Source organism: Rattus norvegicus, chromosome 7, assembly GCF_036323735.1.
Source record: "Rattus norvegicus strain BN/NHsdMcwi chromosome 7, GRCr8, whole genome shotgun sequence".
In the NCBI taxonomy this organism is placed as follows: Eukaryota; Metazoa; Chordata; class Mammalia; order Rodentia; family Muridae; genus Rattus; species Rattus norvegicus.
The window spans coordinates 36,653,264-36,669,766 of record NC_086025.1 but is presented as its reverse complement, the minus strand read 5'-3'; positions in this window follow the sequence as shown (position 1 = coordinate 36,669,766).

Genomic DNA, 16,503 nt, shown 5'->3' with positions numbered 1-16,503 from the left:
TGATCCTTCTAATACATGAGCATGGGAGATCTTCCCTTTGTATTTGATTTAAATTCTCCTTCTCAGAGATTTGTGTTTTCACTGTACGTGTCTCTTTTTAAAAATCTGTTTGCTCAAGTCTGTTTCTATATATTGTATTATATTTGATGTGGTAAATTGGTCATTTCCTTAAATTCCTTTTATATAAATACACAGAGAGATGTATAGAAGTAATAGTGGTTTTTAGATGTTGATTTTACATCCTTCAACTTTATTGGTATTTATTTGTTCAAACAAATTTGTAGTCTTAGAGAATTCTCTATGTAATATTATGCTATTTCTAAATAAAGTTAACTTTATTTGTTCCTTTTCAATTTAGGCAACTTTAATTCCTTTTTCTTACCCAAATTGCTCTCGCAAGGACTTAAAAAGCATTACACTGAATAGAGGTGTGAAAATGGAGATTATTTTTCTTATTCTAGGTCTTAACAGAAAAACTTCAAAAAAAAATATTTTGTATCATTAAAAAGGACACTAGCTGTGGGCTTCCTACACATCACCTTTATTGTAATGAGATAGATTCCTTCTATATCACACTTACTGTGATAAATTACACTAGGAAAATTGGACCTATACTATGCAGTCATTAAACCCCGTTTGCACACTACACATACAAAAATCAACATGATGTGGATTAAAACTTAAGATTTGAAACTGTAAAAGACTTAGACGAAAACAGAAAAAGTTACTGGATATTGGTCTTGGCAACCAGCTCTTGGATCTGACATCAAATGTATGGGCAACAAAAGCCAAAACAGACCAGTGTGATGACGCTGTCACACCCAAAAGGCTTTATGCTTCAAAGAAAATGATCAGCAAAATAAAAAGACAAGCCCTAGAGCGAGAGACAATACTTTAAGACATAGCTAATAAGTAGCAAATGCTAAAAATGTTCAAGGCATTCCTTCAAGGTATAGGAGCGGAGCAAACAAACCCATTATGAAGCAGGTGAAGGAACCGGGAGGTGGTGGCTGCGTAACTTCTTCCCCTGAGTCTGAAACATTCCATACTGCAGGAAGCTCCAAGGACAGAAGGTAAACAACTCAAAATAGCCTCAGGAATCCCTGAAAATTGCCAGATTCACTTGGCCCCTCCCCGCTAGAGTAAACAATAAAGACTGCTGAGAGCCCCTCCCAGACAAGCCTAGCTGCACGACTTTGAGGTCCTACCAGCTGCCTAGAAGAAGCAGAAACCCGCAGAATTGCCTTGAAGAGTTTGGGCCAACAACAAGGTATCTTGGGAAGGACCCCCTCCAACCTGTTGAGGTGTCTGCCGACTGTGCAGAGTGCTGCAGGGTTCCAGGTTTTGTGAGCTGTCGCCCGTGCTGGAGTGGGCCTTGGTGATGTTATGTTTCAGCTCCTATAGGTAACCCCTCACCCTTATTCCTGTAAGCAACCCCAAGGAAACTCACTGTCAATGAAAGCACACATCTTGAGAGACATGTGGTCAGGCCCCAGACTATCATTTCCAGCCCTTCTAGGCTTCCAAGCCCCACCCTACAGAAGGAAAAAAAGAAAAAAGGCCCAAGATCAGGCCATAGAATCCCACCAATCCCTGAGCTTGCTCCTAGAAGAGGTTATAAAATTCCACCAATCCCAGGCCACCCTAGAATGCTCCGCCCCTAAGAAATTCCATATGAAGCTTGCTTCCTGTTGCGTTCTTTGCTACTTCTCACCTGATCAGAGGCTTCCACCCTCTGTATCTTTCCTTAGAAGAAAAAATCTCTTGTGTGAGTTGGTTCTGCCTTGTGGCATTCCTTGGCTCCCAACAGCTAGGGTACCTTTTCCTTCAGAGCTGCAACACTCGCCCCAGGGAAACCTTTCCCCTCGGAACTTTTACGTGCACATCCGTCAACAGAGGAATGGGTAACGAAAAATGTGGCTTTCTCTAACAGTAGGAGATCCTGCTCTGTACACAGCATGGCAGAATCTGGAGGCCACTGAGCTGCGTGAGGTAGACAGAGGAGAACAATACTATGTAATATGCCTCCATGACAAAGTATTGGGTGGTGCCCTGAGGACAGCACAGAAATTGTACAAAATTGTAATAAAATGGTCAGACTCACAGCAGAGAGCAGAATGGTAGTTCTCAGAGCAGGGAGAAGCAGACGGGATTAAGTCAGAAGGTCGAAAGTTAGAGTTATATATGATAAATGTTAGAATTTTACTGTCAACTGTAGTGACTACGGTCAGTAATGCTGTACTTAATACTAGAAGGAAGGAAGGAAGGAAGGAAGGAGGGAGGGAGGGAGGGAGGGAGGGAGGGAGGGAGGGAGGGAGGGAGGGAAGGAAGGAGGGAAGGAAGGAAGGAAGGAAGGAAGGAAGGAAGGAAGGAAGGAAGGAAGGAAGGGCTGAGTAAATGGCTTAGTGGTGGGGAAAGCATGTGCTGTGTAAGTATCAGGACCTAAGTTCAAATCCCCAGAACCCATATGGAAAAATCTGTGCCAGCTTAACTCCAGATTGAGTGAGGAAGCCTGTTGCAGAACAAAGTGTCAATGATAAAGCACACCATCCTATGTCATCCCCTGGCTTCTACATAAGGATGTGTGTGCTCTTTCTCATACACATGTGAACATTCACCCCCCACACACACACACCCCACACTTAAGAAAGAACTGATATCTATAAAAAAAGTATCCGAAGAGTATATCTTATATCCAGTGCTTTTAGTAATTATAATAAGGTAAATAAGACAGAGGAAGGAACTCCTGGAGAGGATGCCTGCCCATGAGATATGTGATCCTCTGCTGCTCTACTCCCTTCTCTGCTCCCTTAGAAATGTAAACGTTGAGAAAGATGTCTTTGTCTATTTGATTTGCTTCTGTGGATCCTTACTGCCTTGAATAATCCCTGGCATAAAATGGATGTTTTATAAATATTTATTGAATCACTGAACATATAAATACAGTCATTACTAAAAATAACGTCACGCTGAAACAACAGGTTCCCTTACAAAGAGCTCCTAGACAATTTATATGTACAAAGCTGCTCAAAAATGACAGGAAATGAATCTTCTCTTTCATTTCTCCATGTGCATTTTAGATGTTTGTGTTGTCTATAGGTAAAAATCTGAGAGGACACTTTCGTGTCTCTTCCTCTGGCCAGAATGGCACTCAGACGGGCTGAAATGCGTTAGAAGTATTGGATTGAGCCCTGAGGACAGTAGAAGAATTTTATAGCAAATAACTTTGGCATATAGAGAGCCTTGGGGTAGGTTGGGCATCCTTCAGAACGAGGTCTTTGTCTTTGTTCTGCCGTGGCTCAGACTGGAGTCTACAACCTGGTGACCTTCCATTTTCCAATCCATTAAATAGAGCTAATAATACTGTCCCTCCTCACAATAGTCCTGGGAAGCATGGTCAATTAGCAAAGGTTTATGAAACACTTTGACATTCTCAGATGAAAGGCACTAAAGGGATGTAGAGTGTTATTATATTTTAAACAACTGCTAAACCTGATATTAAAGCAGTGACAACTTACACTTTAAAAGAAATGTATATGTTTTACAAGATCAAAAGTCTTCATACGGATGCAATTTTATTCTATTTGCATAAATAATCTGAGACCCAGTGAGGATGAAGCCTGCTTCCAGTTACGGTCTGCAAAGGAAATGAAGGGTCACACACTGATACTCTGTGAGAGCCTGTGCACAGAGAAAGTCCACAGCATGGGGATTAGAGTTAACCATGTGCACCACAAATGGGACAACATGGACCATCAAGTAGAAGTAAAGACTGGGAAGGCCGCTAACCAGGAACAGGCAGAGAACCCTGGCCATCAAACCATCCTATGTGGTATTAAGAGACTCATTTAGTAAGCATGTATAGTGTTAGAGATGTAACTCTTCTGTTCCCTTGCTTGTAGTCTGTATATTGATGACAATACAGGACTGTGATGCCTCCAGGGAAGACCTGGCTGTCATGGTTTGTGACAGTGCTCCTAAGGAGTCACCTGCTTCTCCTCAGATAACTTCTCCCTTCTGTGTGTCTTCTGTCAAGAGCCCATGGAAATCTGAAACTCCTGATGCTGGGTGTTGGGGAACTGCATTGCCCTTGCCTGATTACTTGCACTGAGACTCAAAAGTCAAATGGTTTTCTTGGACCTCTCCCAAGCGTTCCCAGATATTAACATTTTGCCTACTAGCGATCAAGTACAAAATCGTACCTTCCCCTCCCGCCAAATGCAGCCCTGTGCTCTAATCTGATAAGAACAACTGTCAATGATTGCCTGTTCCCTATAAGCATGGTAGAGGTAATCTAAAATAGGCAAAAACCAAGAACAAACTAAGGAACCAGTCATCTGAGATAAGAAAAACAAGGGATACTTTTGAGGTAGAAGCCACTGGAGGAGGAGTCAGAAGGACTTTTAACAACTTAGTATTTGTCATTAGATCACATGTCCAAACGGAAAAAAAAAAAGAGTCTGAGCTAAGCATGAAGTTGAACTTGGTGACTGAAAACTCCCACTGAATCCTATGAGGAACTGCATTTCGAATCAAAGAACAAACTCTATCTTGATATTTTGTTTTTAATAAATACTCATAAATAAAAAGAAAAACCTTACCGGAATTAGGAAGTAGCACCACTATATGTTGGCCACATCATTTGCAATTCCAGAGACTAGGGAACGGGGACATTTGCATGGATGAGTGTGCACAGAAGGTGCTGCTATGCAGAAGCCACAAGATCTCATCCGTCTGACCAGATATAGGTGGTTAAACAGAAGACTCAAGAGTTCATGGAGTAAATGACTCTGGGCTGTACTTGATAAATGTACAACATGCGTCCAAATGAAGCAACCAGGAGCCTAAGAAGAGAAAGAAGAAAGGGTTATGATAAATGTGAAGTGTTGTTTCTCTATATTTTGAAATATTACACCCAAGACAGATGCTCCATACATTCCTACTAATGAAAAATGAATATGCGTGAAGCTGCTGTTTGGGGTAAGAAATGAGGTGGGGAGGAGAGAGGGGGACAGAAGGAGATGGAGAATGAATTTTCAATACCGCTAATTCTAGCTTCCTTTACTTCCTGTCAGTGAGTCTATAATGGATCCCATGTCTTGTTCTTTTCATCAGCACTATTTTCCACATGCTCTGGATGGTATACGGTGATTGTGGAGTACACAGATACATGTATTTGAAACAGTATGCATTGTAAAATCAAGGCGACTTCTAGCAGTCCAGGGTGATCACCAGTAATTTTGCTTATGTTCTGGTTTATGACTTAAAAACCTAAAGTGATGGGCTGGAAAGATAGATGGCCTAGTGGTTAAGAGCACTGACTGTTCTTCCAGAGGTCCTGAGTTCAATTCCTAGCAATCATATGGTGGCTCACAACCATGTAATGAGGTCTGATGGCTGGTGTGTCTGAAGACAGTGTGTGTGTGTGTGTGTGTGTGTGTATCTTTTAAAAAATTCTAAAGGACTAAGTTATGCCTAATCAGTAGGTTAGTAAGCCCCAGGAATTCAGGAATGGAGGGGCTCCAGGACTCCTGTGCAGAGGCCTAGCTGAATAAGGCAAGTGAAAAAATCTGAAGATTTTGTCTGGATGTATTGGGATGGAACAGAGGAAAGGAAATACAACACGTGGTTTGGAAGGGATTGAGAGAATTGTTAGGCAATATTTCTCAGCAATGTATTTGAAAGCTGAAAGAACTGATTTGTTCACTTGAGAAACTGAATAATTTTCTAGGAAGTTTTGCTTGGTTTTGTTATTCTAGACCCGGTTTCTCTGTGCAAAGTAACTAAAAAGGACACCCTAAGCTAACAATAGTCAGAACACATTAGGATAGTAATAGAAAGACAAATCCTTAAATCGTAAAACCTTTAAGCAACAAGCAATGGTTCTTTTTTTTTAAACCACTTTTTAATTGTTGGAAAAGATGTGACATTCATTAGGCTGGTAGGAGACTACAGTACCACAAAGGAAATGAATTCAGCAATATAAAGTTTAAAAATAAATGCTAGTTAACAACTAAATAGTATATCACCAAATGTTCTTCTAGCTGGACTGCACCTAGCCTCCTACAGACTTGAAATGCCAAGATGGGGGAGATACCCAGAGGGCCCCCACCCATTCAGAGGAGAAGTGAGGGGAAGAGGAGGGAGTGTAGGAAGGGTGACTGTTAGGGGGATGTAAAGTGAATAGAGTAAAAAATAAAATAAAATAAAATAAAATAAGAAAACAATATATCAGGGTGAATACACGATGCTCCAAGTAGGCTTATTTAAGATACTGTGGAGATGTTCTCAATATAGAGCTATGTCTCTGTCTTCATTATTCTCTGTCAATGTTTTCTGGGCCAGTGGTTTGCTAAATAAACTTTCCTGTGATAAATGTTTAAACATTTCTAATCAACATGTCTTTCACATACGTGATCTGTTTGTGGCCGAGATGTGATATATTATAGAAGACTCTTGGGAAAAAAAAACTATAACCTGAAAGTATAATCATGAAGACTAAATATTGTATGATTCCATTTGTATGAAAGTTGTAGACTAGGAAAACTAGAGAGAATAGTTTGGTGCTTAAATAGGGCTGAGGAAAGCAGGAGTAGACGTGTGTTTTGGCCTTGCAGGTAACAGAAGCATTAAAAACACTCCAAATTAGATTGTGATGATGACAATGTCATTTTTGCATACATTAAAACCCAGCACCTTTAAAGTTTACCTTATATATTCTGTATGGTATCTGAATTATCTCTCCTTGTCACTAGTAAACTGGCTAATTTGTCGATGTTGCTGTTTTAAGACTGGAGATAGCGGAATGAGAACGGCCAGGCTTAAGTCACGACTTGTCCACTTGCAACTGTGAATAATAGGTGTTCTATTACGTCCTGACACCCACTCCAGGAGGCTGGTGACGGTCATTCCTGCTTCCACACCAAGGAAAGAAAACCCATCCATAGTTTTGGAAGAGTCGGGTTAGTTGAGAGAATATCCGATACATTTTATAAAACCCCCAATAACCATATTTTCCATTTTTAGGAATCCTATTTAATAATTTCCCAGATCCAACTACTTTGTTTTTTTTTACATTTATCATTGTTTATATGTTTAATAATATAAAACTCTGTTCTTAAATAATTTATCAAACTTTGTCTAATTAAGAGTAATGACTTTACTTAATAAAGTTTAAACAAAGCTCCCTTCCGTAGAGAAGGTACTAAAGAAATAACTCTTGAATTTGTGAATGAATGACCACTGAAGAGGGCTGTACTCACCCCGTTTCCCCACTGTTTCCTGAAAGAAATTTCATGGCCTCAATTTGTGTCTTTATGACACAGAAACAACAGTCAATCTCCCAAAGTTTGTTATGGCTCTAAATGAAATTATGCCTAGTTTACTGCTGACCACGTAATGTCTGCTTAGTTATGCACACTCCCTCCTCTGCCAGCCTCCTCACTGACTTTTTGTGGGCTGTTAGAGACTGAAGCATCCCTTCAGGAGTTGCTGATTGCTCCCTGTGTTTTCCTGCTCAGGGCTTTATTGCCTTCTCCACCATCCTACAACAGCCCGTGTCTCACTCTCAAGTCCCTTCACCGTTGGGCTCCTGGGAGCTATACATAACGCTATATCGTCATGGACAGTTCTTGTGTGCTACTTCTTCGCTGGTTTTCTTTGCTTAGCTGTTGAGTTGATTGGTGATAACTGTGCTATAGCATAAAAACTCACGACATCTTAACGGAATCTTAAATAACTTCTGTCTTTAGAGGGCACTTCTGACTCTGGTTCCTGTCTCTCAGGTTGACTTGGTTCTCTATTGGAACCTGCACTTCAGACTCTTTGATTGACTGGGATTGGGGGTGGGGTACTTTAGTTGGTCCTCGAGGTATCCTATGCTTCCTCTTCTGGGGAAATAAGGAGTCCACTAGCCACAAATCCCAAGTGCCACTCATTAGAGGCGAAAGGAAACCAAAGGATTGAAAACTTAAAATTGCCAATTTGTGCACAATACTTTGTTTTTGCCTAGCTTGAGTTAAAAGTAATGATGTTTTCACATTGTGTTTGTCCTTGTCTTTTAATACAGTACTCAGTAGATGCTAAATTATTATGTAGCCTGCATCTTTCTTAAAACAGGGTAAAATGTAGCTCCTCCAAGCATTGTCCAGACAAACATGCTATTGGAAGGGCACCATGGGAACATTGCTACTTGATAGCCATGCCCCTGTAGACTTGAGAATTCACACAATCTGTTTTCAGTGTGTGTGTGTGTGTGTGTGTGTGTGTGTGTGTGTGTGTGTGTGTGTGTAAAAGAGGGCAGAAAGAAACAGAGACAGAGAGAGGACAAGCAATCTGAAGCAAAATATGGGGGGATAACAAAAAAAAAAAAAGAAAATACCTTCTCAGAAAGACAAAGAAATATTTTCAGATACTGTTCAGTCTTGAAAATGCTTTTTTTCCCATTCTAACTATTCTTGTAATAGGTACTGAATATTCAGTAAAGATATTTGTAATTGTTCACCCAAGGATGAACCAAGGTGAAGCCTATTATACTAATTATACTCATATTCTTGGTTATTTTGTTGTTGTCTTTTTGAAAATCATATCTTATTCTTCTGGAAAAAAAACCTCTTTTTTTTCCCTTTGGAAAAAATTATCCCAGATTTGCTTTAACCCAAGGAGCCTGAGACTGATCAACTTACAGCATTCTCTGGGACTGACACTCTGTTCAAAAATAGACAGTCTTAGCTAAGATACTGTATTCCTGAGAAGGATTATAAAATTCTACTGCAACCTAGGTAGTCTGAGAAAATGGCACATTGTATGTCACTGGTTCTAGAATCATGTACAACTTGACATATCTGATAAAGGGGTGGTGCTGTTTTTAATAATCAGTCCTTTATTATAAGATTGTCATTTTTGCTTTCGTTTAAACGAAAAGCATGCAGATGTCATGAAATACATGAAATGTAGTCGTCCTAGACTTTTTGAAAGATCTCGTTCCCTCCTCATCCCTTCTTTCCTCCTTGGACTGTACCTCACTAAGCAACCCCAATTGACCTCGTTTATTACTCTCCTGCCTCCACTCCCCTATTCCTGGGAGTACAGCTGTGTTGCCCAACTCCGTTAACCATAAGACTGCTGACTAGTTTTATGCTAGGTAAAGAAAATCTGAGGACATCGTTAAGTTTCGAAACAAACAGAATTCATAGTCACTCAGCTGTTTTTCAACATTAGCCCAAGAGAAATAATGGTCACAGAGCAACAGAAGCATCTAAAATTGGTCATAATAAACCCAGCATTCTCTGCCAGAAAAACACGCAGCAATCTGTATAATTTGTGGGCAGAGACCAGTCTTCAGACACGTTGTAAGACCTTTGAAACGAACTGTCTCTAGAATAAAATACGACTCCCAGGGACAGTTTTGGGAGGGAGAAACATGAAGGGGAAATGACAGAATCGACATTATCATCTCAGAAAGTTAAAATATAACTGAAGAATGACTTGCAGGGCCAGAATTAGGACTATCCCGTTCTGAGAGAGAGCTTGCCTGAATTGCTTTCCCCGCGTTGTAAACACAACAAGCAAAGATCCATAAACAACCCAAAAGGCTGCAGAGATTGGTGAGTCCGTGAGGAAGAAGCCCTCACGTGCTCACAAAACCTCAAGGAAGCTGCAGGCACTGACTGCCCTGCCAGTCTTTTCCAGCACTATTTGGAGGGTGGCAATGGGGAACTGATAGGCGTGCATACGTCAGTGCAAGAATTTGAGGAACTGAAGCTTCCAGCTTTAGCGAGGTAAAAGTTTTGTTCATCCGGGTGTCGGCTGGAGCTGCGTTTCTTTAGGTTTAGGCTTGCCCTTCCTGGAACGGAATCTCTGAAGATTTTTAGAGCCATTGTCTTGCGGCTGTAATCTGACCATAGCGTCCCTTCTAGCCACCAGCAACGCTTTTCTAAAATTTCAAGTTACTCGATGATAATCCTAAACCCTTAAAGACCGTATAGCGGAGGATGTATGTGGAGATACTGTTCTGTCTTGTTCAGATGCCTTCTCTAAAGATGGTGCTTCAGTGCATAAATAGCATGTTTTGGCCTCCAGCTTTGCACCTCCTAATGCTTTCCAAGTGATTAGGACTGTCTTAGAAGTGTTATAATCCTCCAGAAATGCAGTGTTGGGTTTTTCTTGTTATCGTTATGAAATTGCTAGGAATGCATGAACCAGTTAAGGAACAGTATTTTCTGACAGTTAAGTGAGCAGAAAAGATGTGTCTATGCCCAATCATGTCTGCTGTGCTAAAGATAGTTTGAGATAATTTCCCAATTGAATTGTTTTACACTGTTATTATGCAGTTAGTTCTCAGCCTAGTTTTCCTTTAAGACCATGGAAGAGTCAGATCATCACCTTTATATGACAGGAGTGGGGACGCACCTTTGGAAAATCACGTGACACTTCCCAGGCAGATAGCATACATATCAAAGTCTTTCTTGTTTTATAATTGGATTCCCCACCCCCACCGCCCCAGTCTGCCATCCACTGAGAAAAAAAAAAAAAAAGATCTGATACCAATCTAGTTCAGATTTTATCACTTTATGCTTTCTTTGCCAAGTAAAACTTGGGCTAAACTGTTAAATGAACACTTGGATCTATACTCCAAGAACAACCATGATGTAACTGAGTATGCCCGGAGAGTAAATTTGCACTCTCCTTTTACAGAGCCAGCTTTAAGACTCCACCCCTGCCGGAGCACCCTGTAGTCTATGATATTTATGTTCTTAGGATATTTTTGATTCAACTACATCTAAATGAATACTTACATTTGATGTAAAAATACATTGTCAATTATGATGTATTAATTATGAGGCATAAATAAAGTCATGAACGCATTTGCATTACTCTTAAACTTTACATGTTTTCCTATTGCCTAGCTCTCTGTGATACCTAACTCCCCCCCCCCATTTGCATGTTTAGTGTAAATGACAACGAGTGAGTATCTAGTAAGTACTATCATAATACAAAATGGCGTTTTAGAAAACATTTTGTGGGAACCGAGTAGACTGATATGCAAAATAAATAATTCTACAATCCTTTGATATCGCTAAATTGCAACCATTAAAAACAATGCAGCTTGTTTTGCAAGTGACTAAATGCACCGTACTCTCAGGTATTGTTGAAGAGCAAATTCTTTGCAGCCAAGACTTCTGTTCTTTATCCTTCTATAGTACGGACTAGCTGGGTGATCGACTCCACGCTCACACTCATGAGTTCTGTCTCTACTTCCTCCTTTTTCACAGTGCCAACCTTAAGCCTCCACTTCATGTTAGCTGCTAGATTTTATTGTAGATTTATCATTAACCATCTATATCACGAATGACCAGAATTTAACCTTCTAATCTTAGCTCCTCCCTTTACAGCTTACTTCGTCAAGTTTCGCAACTCCAACAGGTCTTTAATTGCACCAGATCCTGGAGTCCATTGATTGACTTTACACTCTTATCTCTGTCTCACATGCTTTCCCATCCCTTCAACCTGTGGTCCACTGTGATCATTTACTTGCGCATTTACGAGTTCTTGGATGCTCTTGCTCTACTGGGATCACTGACAAAGACCAACTGATACCAAGTCAAACTTTCCACACCCGTGTTAGGAGCCTCATACTGGGAGGGGACATTGTCATGAAGCAAAACCTCCTTTGACTGTCATAGCTGTGAACCTGGGCTCTAAAGCATGTCCACGCTCGGTCTTTCCCCTTCCTTTTATGGAGAACCAGTGTTTACCGAGAGCAAGGACATCACTCATCAGAGGGCCAGCTATTCTTCCTTGTTACCTGGTCCACACAAGGGTTAGTTAGCCATTCCGTCTCTATCTCTAGCAAGCCCATTTATTCTAATCAATCTGATCACTAACATGGTCATACAAAGAAAATCCATTTCTCTCACGCTTAAAAATCTCCTTCAAGCTCATTTTCACATGAAATCGGCCTCTTTTCCTGTGGAGCCAAACATCCCCACTGATCTGCACATCCTCTAATTTCAAACCCGATATTCTTGTTCTGGTTAACACTCTGCCCACTGGGCTTTGAACTCTGCAACTAAAGGGACACCCGCCAGCTCAAGCAGGGCGAGCATAGCTCTGGCAGCCCTTGCCCTTCTCCCATTCTCTCTGGCTTGCTAAATTATTAGGTGACATTCCTTAAGCTAGACACCAAGGTCTATTCCTTTATTTAGCCACTTCCTCTTGAAGCTGATTGCCAACATCTGGCTATCAAAGTACTGATGTCCAGCAATCAAAAGTGCCCTTTGGCTCACTCATTGACATGCCCGATTAAAATTAAACACCTTATCCTAACATGGAGTTTCCCCTTTACCTTTAGAAACTGCCATTTTCCTATGTTCCCCATTTGTCTACAGGCAGACCTTTTTCCCTCTGTGACAAATGTCCCTGCCCCCCTCTCCCTGTTTCTTTTCCCTTCTCTTTTGCCCTCTATCTCCTGTCTTTGTCTCTGTTTCTAATTGTCCTCTATCTTCTGCCTTTGTTCCTCTGGAGTAAATAAATCTCCTTTGTGCCGAGAACTTGGTCTTGGGGCTCCTGGGCTGATACTATTCCTAACAGTAACTGCATCAAACCTTTTTTTTTTCATCAAGAACATGTATGTTTCAAAATTCCATGGTCAAGTTTCTTTTTCCCCTATTTGAGAATAGATTTACACTTCTTGAAGTGACTTTACACCCAGGTCAACATATGTCTTCCACATCTCCTGGCCGCTTCCTTTTCTTATCTCTTCTTATCTTTGAACTTTTATATACTATTATGTTTCAAAATTTAGTATTTTTAGATATATTTTTTAAAAAGTTTCTAGTTAAATATAATTGATGGTTTAATTTACCTTATGTTTTCCTTTTAAGGATTGTTGAAAATAGATTCTTCTCTTATACAATACATCCCGACAATTTCCTCTCCCTCCACCCCTCCTGTGCTTCCTCACTTCCTCTCTTCCCCACACCCACTCCCAATCCATTTCCTTTTCAGAGAAGAGCAGGCCTCCAAAAGACAACAGCCAAACAGGACAAAACAAAATGCAAGAAAACGAGGCAGACACTCCCGTATCTAAGCTGGACAAGGAAACCCAGTAGACGGAAAAGCGTCTCAAGAGCTGGCAAGAATCAGAGATACACCCATTCCCACAGTTAGAAGTCCCACAAACACCGAGCTGTCAGTCATGACGTACACAGAGGGCCCAATGCAGGCCCATGCGCAGTGCAGTCAGCCAGCCCTCTACAGCGGATCTTCAACTTCGCCCCTTTCCTATGTTCTCAAACTTTCCATACAACCTGCTGTTCAGAACTGGCACTCAGATGCCAAGGGGACACCTTAAATTCAGCTTTCTCAAAGCGACTGGTGTTTCTTTTTGTTCTTTTCACTCATTTTCTATCTCAGCGGAAGAGGGAAAATAAAAGAATAGTCAGGCATGGTGACACAAACTTATAATCTCAAGACTCACTGAGATGTGTCCACCTGGCTCGGGTGCTTGCTGCAAAGATTGACACCGTGTGTGTGTGTGTGTGTGTGTGTGTGTGTGTGTGTGTGTGTGTGTGTGTGTGTGCGTGCGCGCGCGTGCGTGCGTGCGTGTGTGTGTGTGTGTGTGTGTATGTGCTTGCTTTAATTGCATTTTTAAATTTACATTTTAAATGCTATCCCATTTCCTGGTTTCCCCTCCAGAAACACGCTATCCCACCCCTGCTCCTCTGCTTCTATGAGGCTGCTCACTCACTCACCCACCCACTCCTCCCACCTCCTGCCCTGACATTCCTCTACACTGGGGCATCAAGCCTTGACAGACCCAATAGCCTCTTCTCCCAGTGATGCCCAACAAGGTCATCCTCTGCTACATATATGGCTGGAGCCATGCTTCCCTCCATGTGTACTCTTTCATTGGTGCTTTAGTCCCTGGGAACAATGGGGTATCTGGTTGGTTGATATTGTTGTGCTTCCTATGGGGTTGCAAAACCCTTTAACTCCTTCAGTTGTTTCTCAAACTCCTCCATTGGGGAGCATCTGCCTCTGTATTTGTCAGGCTCTGACATAGCCTCTCAGGAGACAGCTGTATCAGGCTCCTGTCGCCATGCACTTCTTGGCATCCACAATATTGTCTGGGCTTGGTGGCTGTGTATGGGACACATCTCCACGTGGGGCAGTGTCTGGATGGCCTTTCAGTCTCTGTTCCACACTTTGTCTCCGTTTTTCCTCCTGTGAGTATTGTTGTTCCCCCTTCTAAGAAAGTCTGAAGTCTTCTTCTTCTTGAGCTTCATGTGGTCTCTGAATTGTTAATTGAGAATTCCAAACTTTTGGGCTAATATCCACTTATCAGTGTGTGTATACCATGTGTGTTCTTTTTTACTTCATTCAGGATGACAGTTCTACTTCCATCCACTTGCCTAAGAATTTCATGAAGTCATTGTTTTTGATAGCTGAGTAATATTCCATTATGTAAATGTACCACTTTTTTTTGTATCCATTTCTCTGTTGAAGGGCATCTGGGTTCTTTCCAGCTTCTGGCTATTATAAATAAAGCTGCTATGAACATAGTGGAGCATGTGTCCTTGTTGTGTGTTGGAGCATCTTTTGGGGGTATGCCCAGAAGTGGTATAGCTGGGTCCTCGGGTACTACTCTATTGAATTTTCTGAGGAACCTCCAGACTGATTTCCAGACTGTAGCAGTTTGCAATCCCACCAACAATGGAGGAGTGTTTCTATTTCTCCAGCATCTACTGTCACCACTGATCTTGGCCATTCTGACTGGTGTGAGGAACAAATCAGAGTTGTTTTGATTTGCATTTCCCTGATGACTAAGAATGTTGAACATTTCTTTAGGTACTTCTTGGCCATTTGATATTCCTCAGTTGAGAATTCCTTATTTAGCTCTGTAGCCCATTTTTAATAGGGTTTTTTGACTCTTCAGAGTCTAACTTCTTGAGTTCTTTGTATATATTGGATATTAGCCTTCTATCAGTTGTAGGATTGGTAAAGATCTTTTCACAATCTCTTGGTTGCCATTTTGTCCTAACAACAGTGTCCTTTGCCTTACAGAAGCTTTGCAATTTTATAAGGTCCCATTTGTCGATTCTTGATCTTAGAGCATAAGCCATTGGTGTTCTGTTCAGAAGTGTCAACCTGGCTCGGGTGCTTGCTGCAAAGATTGACACCGTGTGTGTGTGTGTGTGTGTGTGTGTGTGTGTGTGTGTGTGTGTGTGTGCGTGTGTGTGTGTGTGCGTGTGTGCGTGTGTGCATGTGTGTGTGTGTGTGTGTGTGTGTCTGTTTTCCCCTGTGCCCATGTGTTCCAGGCTCTTGCCCACTTTCTCTTCTATTAGTTTCAATGTATCTGCTTTTATGTGGAGGTTCAAAATTCACTTGAACTTGATCTTTGTACAAGGCGATAAGAATGTATCAATTTGCATTTTTCCACATGCTGACTTCCAGTTGAACCAGCACCATTTGTAGAAAGTGACTACTTGTGTTTAATTCCTGGGACCTACGTGGTAGAAGAGAATCAACACTCACAACCTGTCCTTTGATGTCCCACGTATGAACAGCAGTGACTGAGCATTCACTCAATAGATGTAATTAAAAATACAAGCAAAACTGTGCAATACCAATAAAACGTGAGTATGGATTATTTGTTTTATGTATTAGAAATATGTTGGTTCTTAGGCTAGAGGGAGAGCTCTCTGATCAAGGGAGCTTCCTGCTCTTGCAAGGGACCTGAATACAGTTCTTAGCACTTAGATCATTACTGCCTGTAATTCCAGCTCAAGGAGATCCAATCTTTTCTGCACTGTGAATCATGTGCATACCCCTGATCCCATGAACTTAATTAAAAATAAAATAAATCTTTAGAAATATTAATGTGTCACTTCTCAGAAGAGGGAACCCATACCCTGAAAAAACTCTGATTCAGAAATTCAAAGAGGAGCAGGAGAGGTGGATCAACGGTCAAGAGCACCTGTTGCTCTTGCAGAGAATCTGGGTGCTATTCCCAAGCCCCTCATGGTAACTCCACATACTGGGCATCCAGTTCCTTCTTCTGGGCTCATCACCTACCAGACATATATGTGCTGCATGTACATGTATGCAGGCAAACCAGTTAGACAAAAAAAGCATGATATACAATGTGAGAAAAAATTATTTCTCAGAAAGGGGAAAAAAGGTAATAGGAAAAGAAAGTCAAAAGCAAAACAAAGCTAACAAAAAGAAAGAAAATCAAAGCGTCCTCTGGAGACAAAGTAGATATGAAGAAAAACATACTATATAGTAATGTGATGATTTATATATGCTTGGCACTATTAGGAGGGGTGGCCTTGTTGGAGTAGGTGTGTCACTGTGGGCATGGTATTAAGACCCTCACCCTAGCTGCCTGGAAGTCAGTCTTCCACTAGTAGTCTTCAGAACTCTCAGTTCCTCCTGCACCATGCCTGCTTAGATGTTGTCTTGCTCCCACCTCGATGATACTGTACTGAACCTTTGAAC